The sequence below is a fragment of the Hakea prostrata genome, chromosome 3, assembly GCF_041222555.1.
Source record: "Hakea prostrata isolate BN-2017 chromosome 3, UWA_Hpros_2, whole genome shotgun sequence".
NCBI classification, from domain to species: domain Eukaryota; kingdom Viridiplantae; phylum Streptophyta; class Magnoliopsida; order Proteales; family Proteaceae; genus Hakea; species Hakea prostrata.
The window spans coordinates 42,323,637-42,342,115 of NC_142602.1; positions in this window are offsets into that span (position 1 = coordinate 42,323,637).

An 18,479-nucleotide genomic window follows, 5' to 3' on the forward strand; every position below is an offset into this window, starting at 1 on the left:
GGGACATTCCAAGATCAATTGAATCAGGTAAAGATTCAACTTCTGGAGGTGAGCCAAGCACTTCGTGTGCTAACCAGACGAGTGGTATTACCACAAGAACTGGATCATCACAATTCAGGGAGGCGTGTATTGCCACGTGATCAAAGATTGACTGAAGATCTGAATATCGGTCAGAACTTTCGCAAAGGTGACCGAGGGCCTAGGAGAATTGACGATCAACCTAGGCGGGACGATCAGTTTGACAGACCACAGGAAAGTACTACCGATTCAAATACAAGGTTGGATACAGGAGTGAGGACTCACCGACTGTTAGACGAACCGTTCGTGATGATCGAGCAGTTCACGATGAGCGGAATGTTCGTGACGGACAGGCCGTTCGTGATGATCGGATAGCTCGTGAAGATCGTGTTGTTCGAGGTCGTGATCGTAATGCAGAAGATCACTCGACTCATATTGGTCAGGAATTGGCCAATATCAATAAAAAAAAACTAGGACAATTGGCTAGAGGAAGAATAAGTGAGGATATTTATTCAGTTATTCAGAAAACCCCCTTTGCCGAGCCAATTGCGGGATATCAGTTTCCCCACAACTTTCGTTTGCCTACCTTTTCTACATTCGATGGCTCCGGAGATCCTACGGCCCACATTGGCTATTATCAGCAGACCATGGCAATTGCAAGTAATTCTGATGAAATTTTCTGCAGGGTTTTTAGTTCATCTTTAACCGGAGCAGCCACAAAGTGGTTTTCGAACCTCCCATTTGGAAGGATCGTAAACTTTGATGAGTTGGCACGCAAATTCATAGGGCGATTTCAGAGTGGAATCCACGTCAAGAAGACGGAAGAAACCTTGTTTACCGTCAGACAAGGAAAGAGTGAATTGATCAGAGAGTATCTGAAAAGATTCAATAGAGTAACAATGGAGATAGAGAATTTGGATGAGCAAGTAGCTAAAACTACTCTATTCACTCACTAATCGAAGACTCCTGCAGCTATTACTACAGGATATGCCTACAACTTATGCTGAGTTGGTACAGAGATGCCAAAAGTAGGCTGAAGTCATAGAGATCTTAGATGCGCACCAAGGAGACAACAAAGCCTCCACTAAAGAACCAAAGGCTCCTGAGCAAAAGTAGAAGCCAAAGCAGAATGTTCGAGATCGGGTTGGAAAGCCTCAGGCTTGGCGACAGAGATCTCCCGGTAAAAGTGAGTATACTCCATTGAATGCTCCTCGGGCTGATATTCTGAATATCATCAAAAGGCAAAATATTTTGAAGTGGCCACCCAAAATTCCTTTGAAGCCTGGAGAGCAGCAGGATCGAGAAAAATATTGCCGATTCCACAAGGATTATGGTCATTATACTAATGACTGTTGTCATTTAAAAGCAGATATTGAGAGATTAATATCTTAGGGACATTTGTCCAATTTTGTTAGCAGAAGAAGGGAGGAGCCACGTGAGGCTGCCCCTAAAAGAGATCGTTCGGTTAGTTTAGAATGACCGAAGGAGGCTCCGAAGTCTAAAAAAGGTAAGGATGTGATTGATGCTACTCGGTCACCGATCCTTACAATTTTCGGAGGCCCAGAACCCGAATCACTCCGGAGGTTAAAGACAAAATCTAAATTTGTTGGAACCGGAGAGGCGCAGAAGCGGAAGAGGCCAAATGGTGAAGATTCTATCACCTTTGGCGAGGAGGATGAAAGAGGCGTTTGTCTACCTCATGATGATGCCATAGTCATCAAGGTAGAGATTGCGCGCCGAGAGGTACATAGAGTTTTAGTTGATACAGGGTCTGCAGCTGACCTAATTTCTTATGAAGTGTATCAAAAGCTGAAGGTGGATGAGAATTTGATGGAACCGTCATCCACACATTTATATGGCTTTGCGGGATCGTCCGCAGTAGCGGAAGGGTCTATCCAGTTGGATTTATCTATTGGAAGTTTTTCCCAAGGAGACTACCGTTTGAATCAATTTTTTGGTGTTTCCAGCTTATAATGTTATCCTTGGACGGCCATCGTTGTCCAAGATTGGTGCTATTGTTTTGACGAAACACCTAAAGATAAAATTCCCGACTGACATGGGAATTGGTCAAGTTTCCTCTGATCAGAGGATCTCTCGGCAATGTTATGTTGCCTACTTAAAGGACAAGGAGGGCCCGAAGAAAGTGACGGCCTTGCCTATAGAAGTTCGAGATGATCGGGAAGAAGCAGAAATGCAAAGGCCCGAGCCAGTAGAAAAGCTGGAGCAAGTCCAACTGTGTATCGAGGATGAGAAAAAGATTACTTATATCGGGTTTGAGCAGCTGGAGGAATTCAAGGAGGAGTTGAAGTTTTTTCTTCAACAAAATAATGATGTATTCGCATGGTCTGCCGAAGACATGCCAGGAATTGATCGGGCTGTAGCAGAGCACAAACTCTGGATAGATCCTAAGGTGAAACCAGTTATCCTAAAAAGGAGAAATTTCTCCATTGAAAAATACGAGGCGGTTCGGGGCGAAGTTGAAAAACTGAAGAATTCTGGTTTCATAGAACCAATTGAATGCCCAACTTGGTTAGCCAACGTGGTAATGGTCAAAAAGGTGAATGGGAAGTGGAGGATGTGTACAGACTACACAGACCTCAACAAGGCTTGCCCTAAAGATTGCTATTCGTTGCCACGGATTGATCTCTTGATAGATGCAACTGCAGGATATGAAACTTTGAGTTTCATGGATGCCTACTCGGGGTATAATCATATCCTTATGAATAAGGATGATGAAAAGTTTATGGCTTTCATGACTGATCGTGAAAGCTTTTATTACAAAGTCATACCATTTGGCTTGAAAAATGCAGGAGCTACATATCAGAGGGCCGTCAACAAGATTTTCAAGGACTTAATTGGGAAGAATGTTGAAGCTTATGTTGACGACATGCTAGTAAAGAGCTTTACAAGAGCAAGTCATATCGCAAATTTAACAGAAGTATTCTCAGTGCTGCGAAAATATCAAATGAAGCTGAATCCAGAAAAGTGCGCCTTTGGAGTTTCTTCAGGCAAATTTTTGGGCTTCATGGTATCGTGGAGAGGTATTGAGGCTAATCCAGCCAAAATACAGGCTCTAATCGACAAGGAAGCTCCCAAAACTGTTTGTGACGTGCAGTGCTTAACAGGGAGAATTGCCGCTTTGAATTGTTTCATCTCCCAATCTGGGGAGAAATGTTTACCATTCTTCAAAGCACTCAAATATTTGAGGGGCAGCAAGGAAGTGAATTGGACTGAAGAGTGCCAAAAAGCTTTTGAGGAGTTAAAAGAAGCACTAGGACAGCCACCACTTTTGTCCCGATCGGAGAAGGGAGGAAATCTTACAGCTATATCTAGCGGCGTCCCTTTCAGGGGTCAGTGCAGTACTTGTTCGTTAAAAAGATAAGAAACAGTGGCCAATTTACTATGTGAGTCACGTATTACTTGATGCGGAGACACGATATTCCCAGATCGAGAAGCAGGCTTTAGCTCTCATGACAGCAGCCATGAAGCTACGACCATACTTTCAGGCTCACCCAATAGAGGTATTTACGACTTTCCCTCTTAGTAAAGTTCTTAATAAACCTGATTTGTCTGGAAGGATGGTAGCCTGGTCGGTCGAACTCAGTGAGTTCCAAGTGAGCTTTAAGCCCAAAACGGCAATCAAAGCTCAGGTGTTAGCTGATTTTGTAGTAGAAACTACTGCACCAGTGGAGACCACTATTGAAGATCCTATTATACCAACCATTTGGGAAGTATATGTGGATGGCTCGAGTAATAAGGATGGAGCAGGAGTTGGAATTCTATTGAAAAGTCCAGCAGGATTTATCATTCGATATGCATTGAGATTTGCATTCGAAGCTAGTAATAACGAAGCAGAATATGAAGCCCTAATAGCTGGACTTAGGTTGTCAAAAGCATTGGCCATAGCAGATGTTACTATTTATAGTGACTCTCAACTTATAGTCAACCAAGTCCAGGGAGAGTATGGTATTAAAGAACCTCGCTTGCAGAAGTATCAAGAGATTGTGCAAGCATTTCAAAAAGAATTCAAGAGTTTGAAAGTATGTCAAATTCCGAGGACAGAAAACACATTGGCAGATGAGCTATCCCAATTAGGCTAATCAATAACCCAAACCCGGATCCAACCGAGATCAATAACCCAAACCCGGATCAACTAGGTTCGGTACTATTCTTTTTATATCATAAGCCCCCAAGCCGAGTGATCGGGAAGAGCCCCCAGACCGAATGCTTGGCTTGGTTCTTTGTCTCGATTATGAATGAAGATGAAACATCTTTTCAGTCAGGATCAATTCACATTTATTGCGTCTTCCCAGCGGGGTGCTCTCAAGCTGCCTGAAACTCCTTGTTATTAGTGTGACGCACGCCACATAGCCATTGGGAAGTGCTGCCATCATTGCTCTGACGCTCAATCTGTCAACAATCGATAGCCATTGATGATTTCGAATCTAGGTCATTGATCAACTCCATTCGAACAGTCACACAATCTCACTCGTTGATCGAATTTGATCTTGTTCGTCCATCCTTGCCCTTGGCTCTATAAAAGGACTTCTCCTCTTTCATTTTTACTTTGCACTTCTCTACGAATCTAACTTTGCTTGCAAAATCCTACTTTTGCTCTGAAGGTTTCCAACCTCTGTTCCTGCGATTCAAGCTCTTCAATCTCTTAAGCATCAACTTCTGAATCACAAGTAAGTTATTTCATCTTTTTTCTTGCTTTTTCAAATCCTTTCTTTTCCTTTTGGGTAGTCAGCTTATTCTTCATTTGCCCTTCTTTTTTCTTAGAAAATCTAGTTCAAAATCTTCTATTTCTCATTTCTTCCTATGGGTAGTGATAAAACTTCTAGTGGGGACTCCATTGACCGTATGATTGATGGAGGGCTTTGCTGATCAAGCAAGTCCTTCAGTCTCTGTAGAGTTGTCAAGCAATCAGGATGAGAGGATCACCAATCATTGGTTGCGTTCTACCCCAATGAACCTTAGAGATCCTATGGAAAATATGGCTGGGGTTCGGAGAGCTTCTTCCATGAAAAGGAAAGCTCCCAAGCAATCAATGGTCGGGAGTTCCCGACCCTCCAAAAGACCCTTCACCAGTCCATCTTTCTATGTGTCTCATGTTCTTCCTACCGAAGTTGACAAACTTTCTTCAGAGTTTTCTCTTCCTCTTTCTTACACTCTTTGAGTCCCGAACTTTAATGAAAGGGTAAATTCCAATCCTCCTGGAGAGTTTTCAATTTACGTTGATACTTTCAGGAGTGGAGTTCGGCTTCCTCTTTATTCTTTTCTCTTTGCTGATATGAAAACCAGCCCTAACCTAACCCAGAAACCCTGTTGTTGTAGGTTCAATGACCCGAAGTAAAGTAAAATACAACTATGGGCCATCTCAATGGAAGACATGGTGTTTGACCTAAAACCCATGGAAATTGATGATGGAGTTCCATACGTGGAAACCTTGTCAGAGTTGGAGAAGAAATTGCACCTTGATGAAGAAGAGTTTGGTTGATGAACTTGAAGCCTATTTGGACATGATTTGAAGGCATCCCTCAATGCTAGGTGAGTTGCTTGATGAGTTGGAAGAAGCCCATTTTAAAATATTGAGGTTTGGTGTTTCAATTCCCAACCTTGGGCTTGCTGTCAGCTTGGGTTGACTTGGCCAATCGACCCAAAATGATAGGATCTGACTAAGATCTTTTGTTTAGGGTTTTGATGCTCTATTTAATGAGACTACGTGGTTTTCAGCCAATCTTGTTTCTAAAACCTCTTGAGAACATGGAGAACCTCTCTCAAGCCCTCTCTTTGGTGTGTGGAAGATCCAGTGCGAATTCTCAAGTTCTTCGATGATTATTCCTCAGTAAGGTTAGTAATCTCTCTTAATTTTCTATTGATTTCTTCTCATTGCAGTGATATGAAGATGGTATTGCATCCTTGCAAATGCCTCTTTTTCAATCTCTATAGTTGCGAGTGAATCTCCATTCACTCCAATACTTCTATGATCTATACATTTGGATTTTAAGAAGAGATCATGTGATATCTTCATGAATGTGTGATCATTCCATTGTATTGATTTCTAAAGCATGTTAGATGTATTCTGATGTTAGTTTTCATCTATGATCTACTGTTGTTATTCTTCTAGAGTGAATTCTCATTCTCTCTAGCCTCTCTATTGAATCTGCGGACTATTTTCTATGAAAACCCTATTTTTGATTAATTTATAATTCTACTATTTTGATCAATGTTGAGGTTTAATCTATGCTAGTTGATCTTAGATTACTGTTCCTAAGGTTCCTTTGAATTTTTAGAGTGTTTTGAATCTGAGAAGATGAGTTTCAGATCAAAATTCAAAATTCTGCTTCGTACTGTTCATTGGGTCGACAGCCTGGGTCGACTGGACCAATTGACCTAGCCAATCTACCCAATCTGACAGCAATGAATTTCTTCTTCTATTTCGATCCATTTGACTTGTAATCTTTTAGGGTTTGTTCTTAATGATTGAATTATAGTTGTTTAGGGTTTGTTTTCTAACCTTAGACCTATCCTCTTTGATCCTCCGGAATTATTCAAAGATATTTAAGGTAAGGACGGTTGATTCTCTAATAACCTAGAATGCATGATCTTTGGTTTATGATTCAGATTTGCATGTTCATACTATTGTTGCCTTAGTTTTCTTACAATTATATTACTACTGTAAAGTCTTCAACTATAGTAGGTCTTGTTCACATGATTCTTTTATCAATTTGATCATGTATGATTGATTATCTTTCTATGTATTGAAATATCGGTTGTGTGTATAAATGACTGATTTTGGGTATGTGGTTGCTTAAGTATAATTTGGGAATGGGGAATGTCCTTTTGACATTTTTGTCTTTGGGCATTAGTGGAAGTGGTATGTGACATTTCCTATGGTGCCCCTTGACTCTTTCCTGGATTATTGGTTGACATACCTAGGGCTTGTCTAGCAGTGTTTGGCTAGGATGTCCCTGTTATATCAAACCTGATTCAAAAGGGTATTGAGACCGAGTAACCTGTGGCAGCAATGGGGGTTTATGGGCGCTCAAGACTGGTAATGAACCCATGAGAGGACATGAATCACATTGTGGGGGCCATTCGTTGGTAAGGTTGCAGTAGTAGACTTGGGCTCATGGCACTCAACACTGGTAACCAACCCATGACAGGACATAAGAGCTTCACGTTTACTATTTGTGGATGATCAATAGGGTTGATGAGTTCCTAGTCCGAGTTGGTTGTAGCCATAGGATACGCTGACTCTAGTGTGAAGGATATAGAAAAGGATCACAAGAGGCAAGGAATGGAAGTATCTAACTCTGACTTGATATAACTAACTAGAAGACTTGCATTGGGCTAGGTTTAACCATGACATGCACCAATACTCAAACCAATGGTGATGTGGGAAAGCGGTGACCTAAACCCCAGCCATGGAATGTTCAAGAGGGATGCAAGACCCAATTACCACCGAAGAACCCAAGATACTGAGATGGTTGAGGGAGAGTGATTTGAGACCTACCTAGAGGAGTATGGTGCTATGAGTTAAAGCATGTCTACCAATAGAGACCAGCATACATAGAGTTAGAATAATTCATGCATTGTCTGTTTCATATCCTTTTGCATTCTTTATGATTTGATATCATGCTTTACTGTGTTATTATGGAATAAACTGCCTTGTTAAGTTTTTTTGAACTCACTCCTTTTTGCAAACATCTTTGTTAGACTTATCTGCAGGTACTAATGACTATGAAGGCTAGTACTATGAAGCCCAACTAGATGACGCATACTACGCCCAAGGTGCTAGCTATGGTGACTACAACGGTGAAGAATTCCACGGTGATGGTGTATCGTACCAGGATTAGTCACACCCATGTGCTAGTTCAGCATTATCTAGATACTAAGACCTTTACTTTTAGAAGTGTTATTTATAGGCTTGAAGAGGCACTAGTTTAGTTCTGATTACTTCTTTCTATTCCTTTTATTTTGGGAATCGATTGTAATCTTTCTTTTTACTTTCGAACTACAATTTCGCTGTATTGTAGAGTGATTTTTCGCTACACTCTACTTTGATTATTAGATTTGTGAAATCAAGCCCAAATCGTAACTTAGACACCCTATTTGTTTTGGATGAAGAAGAGCTTGTTGGATATTTGACCTTGAAGTTGGACTTTGAGTACAGTGCTAATATCTTTGGAAGGTCCTAGAAAGTCAAGTCAGACCTCTCCCTTAGTATAGATCCGAAGACCAGAAGTGAAGGAAGAAGACTTGGTGTGCCATCTCAGTTGAAGACATGGTGTTTGACCCAAAACCCATAGAAATTGATGATGGAGTTCTTTTTTTTGGAAACCTTGTCTGAATTGGAGATGAACTGCACCTTGATGTTTAAGAATTTGGTTGATGGACTTAAAGCCTAGTTGGTCATGGGTTGAAGGTACCCTCTGTGCTAGGAAGGTTGCTTGTTGAGTTGGGAGAAGCCCCACCAAAAATTTTGAGGTTTAGAGCTTGAAATTCCTATTTATGGGCTTCTGTCAGCCCTGGTCAATTGGTTGGTCGATTGGCTGGTCGATTGGGCTGAAAAACCAGCTGCTGACATAATGTGTGAAGATCTTCTTTTAGGGTTTTTGATTCTCTATTTAATAGGACTTCGTGTTTCTTAGCCCCTTTTTGTTTCTAAAACCTCTAGAAAATGTGGAGAACCCCTCTCAAAGCCTCTCTTGGTGTTGTTGAAGAACTACTCGCAATTTCTCAAGTTCTTCATCTCTTGTTCATCATTAAGGTTAGTAATCTCTTAATCTTCTACTGAATTTACTCTTGTTATGATTTAGTCTCCTTACTATGATTAGGAAGAAGGTATTGCATCCTTGCAAACACTTCTTCTACAATATCCTTAGTTGAGAATGAATCTCCATTCATTCCAATGAGGCTATGATCTCCATATTTGATTTTCTAAAAGAGATCATTGATATCTTCATGAATGCATGTTTAATCCTAATTATCTAGCATGATAGATCCATTCTCATGATAGTTCTTATCTCTGATCTATTGCTAATGTTCCTATAGAGTGAAACCTTGTTCTCTCTAATTTCTCCTTTGAATCCATGGTTTGTTTTCATTGAAAACCATGTTTTTGATCAAATTAGAAAGCCATGTTTTCAATTTAGAAAGTCATAATTTTGATCATTGTTGGTGTCTAATCTATGCAAGTTAGTCTTAGATTACTGTTTCTAATTTTCCCTTAAATTTTAGGAGTGTTTTGAATCCCGGAAGATGAGTCTTGGATCAAAATTCTGAATTCTGCTGCATACTCTCACCTGGTCGACTGCCTGATTGATTGGACCAAGCTGCCAGGCAAGCTGCCAAGGCTAACAATATGGAATTTCTTCATCCGATTTGATCCGTTTGACATCTAATCTTCTAGGGTTTGTTCCTTATGTTTAATACATGTTTGTTCAGGGCCATTTTGGTAATCTTGGACTTGTCCGTTAATCTCTTTTTTGAAGTTTACAAAGTCAAATTCAAGGTGAGTATTCCAACTCATAATAGGCCTATTTACATGCCTTTTGTGATATGACATGAATGCATGATCTAGCTATTGTTGTTTTGTTTTCTTTACATCATGATACTTCTGTAATTATAGTAGCATGTTTATAATGAGATTTATATATTGGAATTGACTATGGATTTATGTGAGTATGATTTGGGCTATGATGTGATATGTATGGAATCATGCTATGTTGTGAATGCCTAGGTTGTAGTTGTGGATTGGGGAATCCCCTTTTGGCATTTCTATCTTTGGTCACTAGTGGAGGTGGTATGGGACGCTTTCCTATGGTGCCCCTTGACTCTGTCCCTGACTATTGAGTGACATACCTAGGGCATGTCTAGAAGTGTTTGGCTAGGAAACCCTTGTCATATCTGACCCCATCGAAAGGGGAATTGAGATCGAGTGACCCGTGGCAGCAATGGGGAGAAGTGGGTGCTCAAGACCGGTAACCAACCCGAGAGAGGACATGGATCACATTGTGGGGGCCATTCATTGGTAGGGTTGCATGTAGTGGACTTGGGCTCCTGGACGCTCGAGATTGCGAGAAGCATGAGAGGACATGAGAGCTTCCCGTTTACTATGTGTAGATGACCAATAGGGTTAATAGTCAACGCAGCCAGGAAGGAGACGATGACTCTAATGGGAAAGGTACCGGAAAGGATCGTGGGAAGCGAGGAATGGACGTATCTAACCCTAAGTAGATAGGACTCAGTAGATGACCTGCATTGGGCTAAAGATTATCCCTATACACGCGCCACTACTCTGACCAAACGGTGATGTGAGAAAGTGTTGACCTAAACCCCAGCCAAGGTTGTCCGAGAAGGTTTCAGGACCCATTACCAACCAGAGAACCCAAGATACCGAGATGGTTAAGGGAGAGTGATTGAGACCCTACCCAAAGAAGTATGGTGCTATGACTTAAAGTGTGTCTGCCAATAGAGACTACCATACATTTATAGAGTTAGAAGCATACTTGTATATATTGTTTCATATCATTGCATTTATGTTTGCCTTTGATTGTGTGTGAAGATGCTTATTGTGATTGGATACACTTGCTAAGTTCTTTTGAGCTTACCCTTTAAGGGACTTGTTTTTAGATGACTTTGCAAGTGTGGAAGAGAACCCGTGCCATGGTACGAAGGACCCTTCCTTATATGATGTAGCTCCAGAAGTCTCTGGAGAAGGTTATGTCCAGTGGGACAGCCAGCTCACAGGTTTGGACTGCTCTAACAGCTCCTATTGATTGCAGCCGGCAAATTCTTGTTTTTCAATGGGATCGTGAGCTTGACAATGACCTGAAGCTATAGGAGCACAACCCCAAAGGTGAAGAAGATGAAGATTGAAGAAGAAGAAGAAGAGCTGATGGAAGACGTTGATTAGATTTTCTCTTTTCTTCTAGACTTTTCCTTTTGTTTGTAGTATCATGGCTTTCCATTAGTTTTTTATCTACCTTCCGCATATGTTTGTGGGGTGTATTTCCTCTATACTCTACAGTTTTATTTTGATGGGTTTCTTGTTATTCCACACTCTGATATTCTTTTGTGATCCTTCTGAGATCCATTCTAGACTTTTATTAGTAAATCATTTGAATACAATGATTTGTTCTTGCTTTTGATTATATTATTGTGCTAAGTGGATTGTTCCTAAACTTGATCTTCGGGGCTGTGGATCACACCTCTAAGCATTCCAAATAGGGTACTAACTGGAGGGATGTGATAGAATGGTAGCAGGGCCCAAAGTTTTCAGACAATCATAACCATAGAACACACTAATGAAAGCATACTTGAGTCATAGATCCAAAAGTGACTCAAATTTTCTTAGAAGTGAATAATGGAGAACCTTGGATTAGAAACTTGAATTGATGAAGCATAATATACCAAGTGTGAATAATACACAATAATAAAAATTTATGACTTCTACTTGGGTTGTGGTTATGGGTTTCAGTTGTGTGTCGAGTCATGAGTTGTCTTTGTGAGTAAGTTTTGTTGTGAGATGTTGTTGGGAGTAAGTTGTCATATGAGTCTAAGTTGTGTTGTCGTCATATGTTGTCATACGAATTTGAGTTAGGAGTTGTTGTTTTAAGTTGTCGTTGGGAGTAATGGTCGTGAGTGGTCATTATGAGTTAGAGTCATAACTAAACATTGAACATTTATTAATGCAACAAAAGAAAAGCATAATATACAATAACACAAGTGATACAAATTTAACTTCACTAATCACTTAGGTTTACAAGTCTGAAAGTGAATACGTCTGTGATGACATAAAAGAAAATTTCTAGTACTATCTGTTTAGGTAATTGTTCCTAAGAATCGAGCTGATCTCTTATAGCCCAAGACTCCTCCAGTCATGTTAATCGATCTTCTATAGTGTATATGTGTGCCTTCATCCTCAAAACTGTCGAGCTGGAATAGTTTCCTCCTCATCTGACTAAACCTCCTGATCCTCCTCATCATCATTTTCATCCTGATCCTGAACCTCATCTGGAGTTTGGACGGTTGCCTCTTTATCCTTGTATTATCTCTACTTGTGGCATAGGAATAGTACTCTGATCTTCACATCTACCTCTCCTAACCCCTAGGTGTTTTTCCTCGTAGTGGTTTGATGGGAATCTGAAGAGACAAGTTGAGATTTGCATTGCATGAGTAAAGGAAGTTAAGCAATGCAATATTTGGTGAAGAAGAGCATTTTGGCAATTTTCAAAAAAAGTTTGATTTCGATGGAAACTATGATTTGGACATGTTAGCATGTGTATAAGAGTTGGTTTAACATGCTAAGAAGGTTTGTTTGGAGAAGATCCATCGAAACCCTTGGATTTTGGGGAAAATTCAGCAAGGATGAAAGTTGTGAAAGGATCCTCCTATAGAACTACCAGCCGTGGAATGTGTCCCCGACCCTTGTCTACTCGTCGCCCTCCTCTAGGCATAGTGAACCTGTTGAGACAAGAGAAAGATTTTATTGAATTACTACTTGAGCTGTTTTTTGCACTAAAGAAGGGCATTTCGTAAGTTTTTGAAAAATTTTGATTTTGGCGAAATTGGGATTCGGACATACTAGCATGTGCATAAGACTTGGATAAACATGCTGGGATGGTTTGCTTGAAGAAAATCCATCAATTTTGCAGTGTGGAAGTGAAAATTCAGCAAATATAGAAGAAGAAATTGGACAAGGTTTTGTGATTTTTGGAAAGTTGGATTTTAGCCAAACGAAGTGCGTGTGCACCTTCCTCATATTGAATCAGTCATGTGGGAATTAGTTTGGTGTCAAAATTCAATTTGGTTTTGAAATGGTGCAAGTTTTTCAAAAGAGGGATTTTTGGTGAAGTGAATAGTGAAATTGGTGCAAAGTGTGTGAAATCTTGTTGTTAAGGCATGTCATTGTATGGAAAGTTGTTGGAGCATGTTTCGAAGTGTCCCAAAACATGTTTCTAACCAATAATAGCAAGCATTTCTCAGTTTTGAAGAAAATCATGTTGTAGGTAAATGACATTTGAAAAGAAAGAATAAGGAAGAGAGCTTACTTGTGTATGATGATCAATGGAGGTTGTGTGAAGTTGTTGAAGCCTCTTGCAAGCCTTGGAAGCCTTAGGAAGCCCTAGAACCCATTTCCTTAGAGCAAAAAATTTCGAAGGAAGTGAAGTTAGAAGTGAGTTTGAAATGAAGCAGGGTGAATTTTGTTGTTTTGACCATTTTGAGAAAATTTGATATTTGATCCCTTGTTTGGATTATTAATGGCCTGCTCTATTGAGTTAAGTGTGTTTGGCATGTTGGGAATATGAGTTTGGATTCGGATTAAATTTTCGTGGAGTTTTTACCGTTGGTTTATCATAATGGTTGGAAGAAGGAACCGTGGTGCCTCCTCTAGTTGGAATGGGAGAAGAGTTATCCATGAAGCTAGAGTGTCTTCTGGTGGTGTTGAAGACCACAATCCTCCAAATAGTCAAGCCACTAGTAATCCACCTGATGCTCCTCCAATGGTCAGTATCCATGATATTGCTAATATCATGGGGAATATGATGCAACATCAAAGTGCACAATTTAATCAGATGTCGACTGGGATCATGGCTATGCACAACGAGACCCGTGCTGCTGCCCAAGCAAACCCCAATCATGTTGTTGTGCCTAATGCTGAAAGGTATGCGGGAACTCCTCATACCAGAGTGATGGAAAGTTTTCTAAAACTGCAACTCCCAAGTTTTACTGAAGTGACAGAAGATACTCTATTCCCTAATAAGTGGCTGAGGAATTAGAGAAAGCTTTTAGAAACTTCCAGTGCTCTGAAATGCAGAAGATCTTGTTCGCCGAGCAGAAGCTCCAGCATGAGGCTGATGCATGGTGGAACTCGACCCATCCTATCCTTGAAGCCTTGCATTCCGATGGTATCTCTTGGTAAATATTTAAGGAAGCGTTTTGTAGAATTATTTCCCTGAGTCTATGAAGGATGCGAAAGAGTCGGAGTTCATGGCTCTTACGCAACGTCCCCTATTTGTACTTGAGTATCAACATAAATTTGAGGAATTGTTTTTCTTTGCTCCTGAATCCCTGAAGGTAGATAGAGCTAAAGCAAAGAAGTTCTTCAAATGACTAAGACCCTCAATCAAAGCATACCTCACCATTTTACCAATTGAGATCTATGCTCAGATAGTGCAGAATCCGAAGAAAGTTGAAGAAGCCGAGAGAGAGAGGTTTAGTCATCTGAGATACTTGCCAAGTAGAAGTTCTGGCTATGTTGAAAGAACCAACCGGAAGTTTGGCTGTTTTAGAGCAATTTGACATCTTTTGTGGAGGGTCCAGCTGATCAGATGGAGTTAGTGATAGCGAGTTAGGTCAGAGACAATTAGATCAGATTTACTACTCGTACACTAGCAGAGATTCTCGGGGTTCCACATTGTTCACATGTATGTGTGTGGATATCAGTAGGGGAGGATTTCAATAGACACATGCTTCCATACGAGTTGTAAAAGATATGCATGACACTTTGGGATGATGATAGGTGTTATCAGCCTAGGAACAGCGGTGAGATGATTCCATCGGCCAGAGTCATTGGGCGGATCATAGGGAGGAACATCATACCGAGAGCGGGACATCATCATGTGGTTACGGTGATGGATGCCTTACTCATCTATCGGATCTATATGGGATTCGAGATCGATCTAGCTTATATCATTCAGAGTGTTATGATCGAGGTTGTCACGCATCCGGGTGTTAGGAACCTTTGCTTTGGGATCTTATTGACACACATCTTCAGATATTTCGGGATAGACCTGGATGGTGAGGAGAGAGTTGTTGCAGGTGCGGGGTATTCCATCTACACGAGGACTATTGGATTGATGCAGTTAGATCATATCGATAGGTCTCCCAATCAAGGGGATGAGTCGGAGTCCGAGGATGATGATGAGGATGTTCCCGCAGAGGAACAGGCTAGGGATGACATAGGTATGCAAGATGTCGGTCCCGATGATCAGGGGGTTCCTGCACCACAGTTTGAGGTCAGGGGTCCATCAAAGGATGCACCAGAGGCACCAGATCTGTATGCTCAGATGCTGTCTATGACTTCCCTGATGGAGAGGATGGGGGCCAGACAGGAGCAGTTGTTCGAGAGTTTAGGAGCCAGGCAGACTCAGATGTACGAGAGGATGGAGGCGAGTCAGACACAGATGTATGAGAGGCTGGAGGTGAGGCTTGCACAGATAAAGTCCAGACAAGATCAGATGCAGTCTCAGCTCACTCAGATTTCTGAGGATGTCAGAGCACCCAGAGATCAGCGACGATCTCCTAGATAGATAGATTGTACAAGGAATTCAATTTATGTTTTCCATATGTAATCCATTGTAAAACTTATTTAAGTTAATGAAAGTTATTTTTGTTTCATCTATTATTGTGCATTATTCACTTTTCTTATCTGTTTCATTAAGTGATGATTGTTAAATGGTAATTCTTGTATGTTATTCAACCATTCACTTATGCTTCATCAATCGGGTTTCTTGTCCGAGTTATCTATTATTCACTTCTAAGAATAATTGAGTCACCTTGGATCTGTGACCCGGAATGTTCCGTTATCGTTTCTGTGGTTGGGGCCTTACTTGATCGTGGGCTCTGATACCACTCTATCATATCCACCCAGCCGGTATCCTATCTGGCATACCTGGGATGTGATCCACAGCCCGAAGATCTAGATCGAGCGGCCATGCCTCCCACATACACGATAACATAATCATGAACAATATAATCAATGTTTAAAGTAAGCAATAAATAGATCAAATGAATAAGAAAAGATAATCAATCAGAGTGCGAAATTTATCAAGTATTAATTTCACATAAAGTAATCTCAAAGGGAAAGAGTGATTAGGAGTCACTCCTTCAATAATAGCGGAAAAGTGGTTAATCAAATTTAGTTACAACCAGTATCAAGAGTAAATCCATAAGAGTTAAAGACAATATATCCAAATGTTTAACAGTCATCTAGGGAAATGGGGCACTACGCAAAGGTTTCTTCTATCCTAATGATTGTTTCTTCATAAGTATGGATGAAGTGAACCCAGCGTGGCCGCTCCCTCACCATGGTGGGGCTAACCCTGGTACGAACCATAATCCTCCTCGGCACAATAATCCTGACTCTCATCGTAGCCATCACCCGAAGGGTAGTATGCGGGATCATAGCTCGGGTCGTAGAGTGCCCCATCAGAGTCTTCTACACCTGCAGGATAAGCTAACAAAATTGCACGAAAGGAATGAGTTCAAAAGAACTCAGCAAGGCAAGTCGTTTCATAATACACAATTCATATGATACAAGTCACGATATGATGCAAGATGATATGAGACAATGATGATATATGATTCTAACCCTAAGTATGCTAGTCTCTAAGGTAGACATGCTTTAAGCCATAGCACCATATTTCTTTGGGTCGTCTGTCACTCCCCCTCAATCATACAAGATATCTTGGGTCTGCCGAGGTAATTGGGTAAAGTCCTCATCAAACCATGGTTGGGGATTAAGTCACCACACTCTCACATCACCATTGGTATAAGTATTGGCACATGTCACAGCGAAGCCTAGCCCAATGCAAGTCATCTACTCAGTGGTATCATGTCAGATCCGGATACTTTCCCTATGGCACTGACCAACTCGGTTCCGTATCCTTCACACTAGAGTCAGCGTATCCTATGGCACCGACCAACTCGGACTACAGACTCATCAACCCTATTGGTCATCCACAAATGGTAAACGGGAAGCTCTCACGTCCTCTCACGGGTTGGTTACCGGTCTTGAACGTCCGTGAGCCCAGGTCTATCCATTTGCAACCCTACCAATAAATGGCCCCTTTTGGGTATCCGCAGTATGGTTTAAGTCCTCTCACGGAGTGGTTACCGGTCTTGAGCACCCATCAGCTATACTCTACCACGGTTCATTCGGTCTCAATACCCTTCTGATTCGGGTCTGATACAACAAGAATAACCCTAACCATACACCTAGACAATCCTATGTATGCCATCCAATAACTCGGGAAAGCATCGATGGACACCTTCGGAGAATATCCCATATTATTCCCTCCTTATCCCAAGTCATACGTAGTCATTCACAAGTTCAATCTCATCATATCATATCAATTCAATAATTCATCATATAATTAAAGGCATGTCATAACATGATTAATCATATACAAAATCTTAAAGGATAATTAAGCATGATATTCCGAATGACATATAACATACAATTACTGATAAAATGCATATAATAGTCATGCATGGTTAAGGAGTACACATAGGAAATATATCCACTGAGTTCTCAAAGTATAAGCATGTTTACATAATCAATGTACTTGAGATAATGACCGTCCTTACCTTAATCGAGTCGTAAATAAAATCAATGATCACAAAGAAATAGTCCCAAAAGTCAGTGTTGGTACCCTAGACAACATACAAGTAACATCAGAGAAGAAAACAATCGAATCAGAGGTCAAACGAAGCAATTCGGCCAAGTACAGGGATGTTACCATCTCTTGGTTGACTGGCTTGGTCGACTGTCAGTCGACCAAGGCAGTCGACCAAGACTTGTTAACCATGGGCAGAATTGAAGACTCGGTCTAAAACTGACCTTCCGGTGCTCCGATCGACACGAAATTTGGAGGGCGTGATTATAACAATATGACGATCCAACGGTCCAATTAAAAATACCCAATTCAAAGCCTTATGTTCTATATGATAAATTTCAAGAATCGAATTGGAATTGTTTGAAATTGTAAAGAATGATGGGAATCAATCAAGTGAATGTTAAGAATCGAGTTAGAATCATGAATTCATAATAATCTAGGCTTAACATGCGTCTACATATCAGTTTTGAATCAAGAATAGGTTGAAATGAAAGGAATCAAAGTAATGAAATGTAGCAATCCTAATGGGAGCATAACATAGCAAGAATGGGGTGATGATCATGGAATTGAAAGGAGGAAATTCATGGTTAAGTGTTTGCAAGGTTGCAACACTTCAACCATGGTCTTAAGATCATAAATTGATAGAATAATGAATAGACTAGAAGAAGAATAAGAGGAATCATACCTTGACTTGATGATTGATGCGTAATACTAATGATTGGAGTCTAAGATCTTCACAAACACCAAGAAAAGCCCAAGAGAGTGTCCAACCTCGTGCTCTGGAGTGCCAATGATTAGTTTAGGTCCTCATTCACGAGTTCCAAAAAGGTAGGGGCAAAATGGGAAGTAATTTTGTAAATTTTCGAAATCCATTACTGCTGGTCGACTAGCTAGTCGACTGTCAGTCGACCAAGGCTTGACAACAACTTAGAACAGGGAATTGGAAGGCCAGACATATCCGAATTGAGTTGGGTTTTCTCCTTCAAGTCAATCAACAAGTCTAGTTTCAAGAATACCTTCGGATTGATCACGGGGGTCCAATAGGTGCTT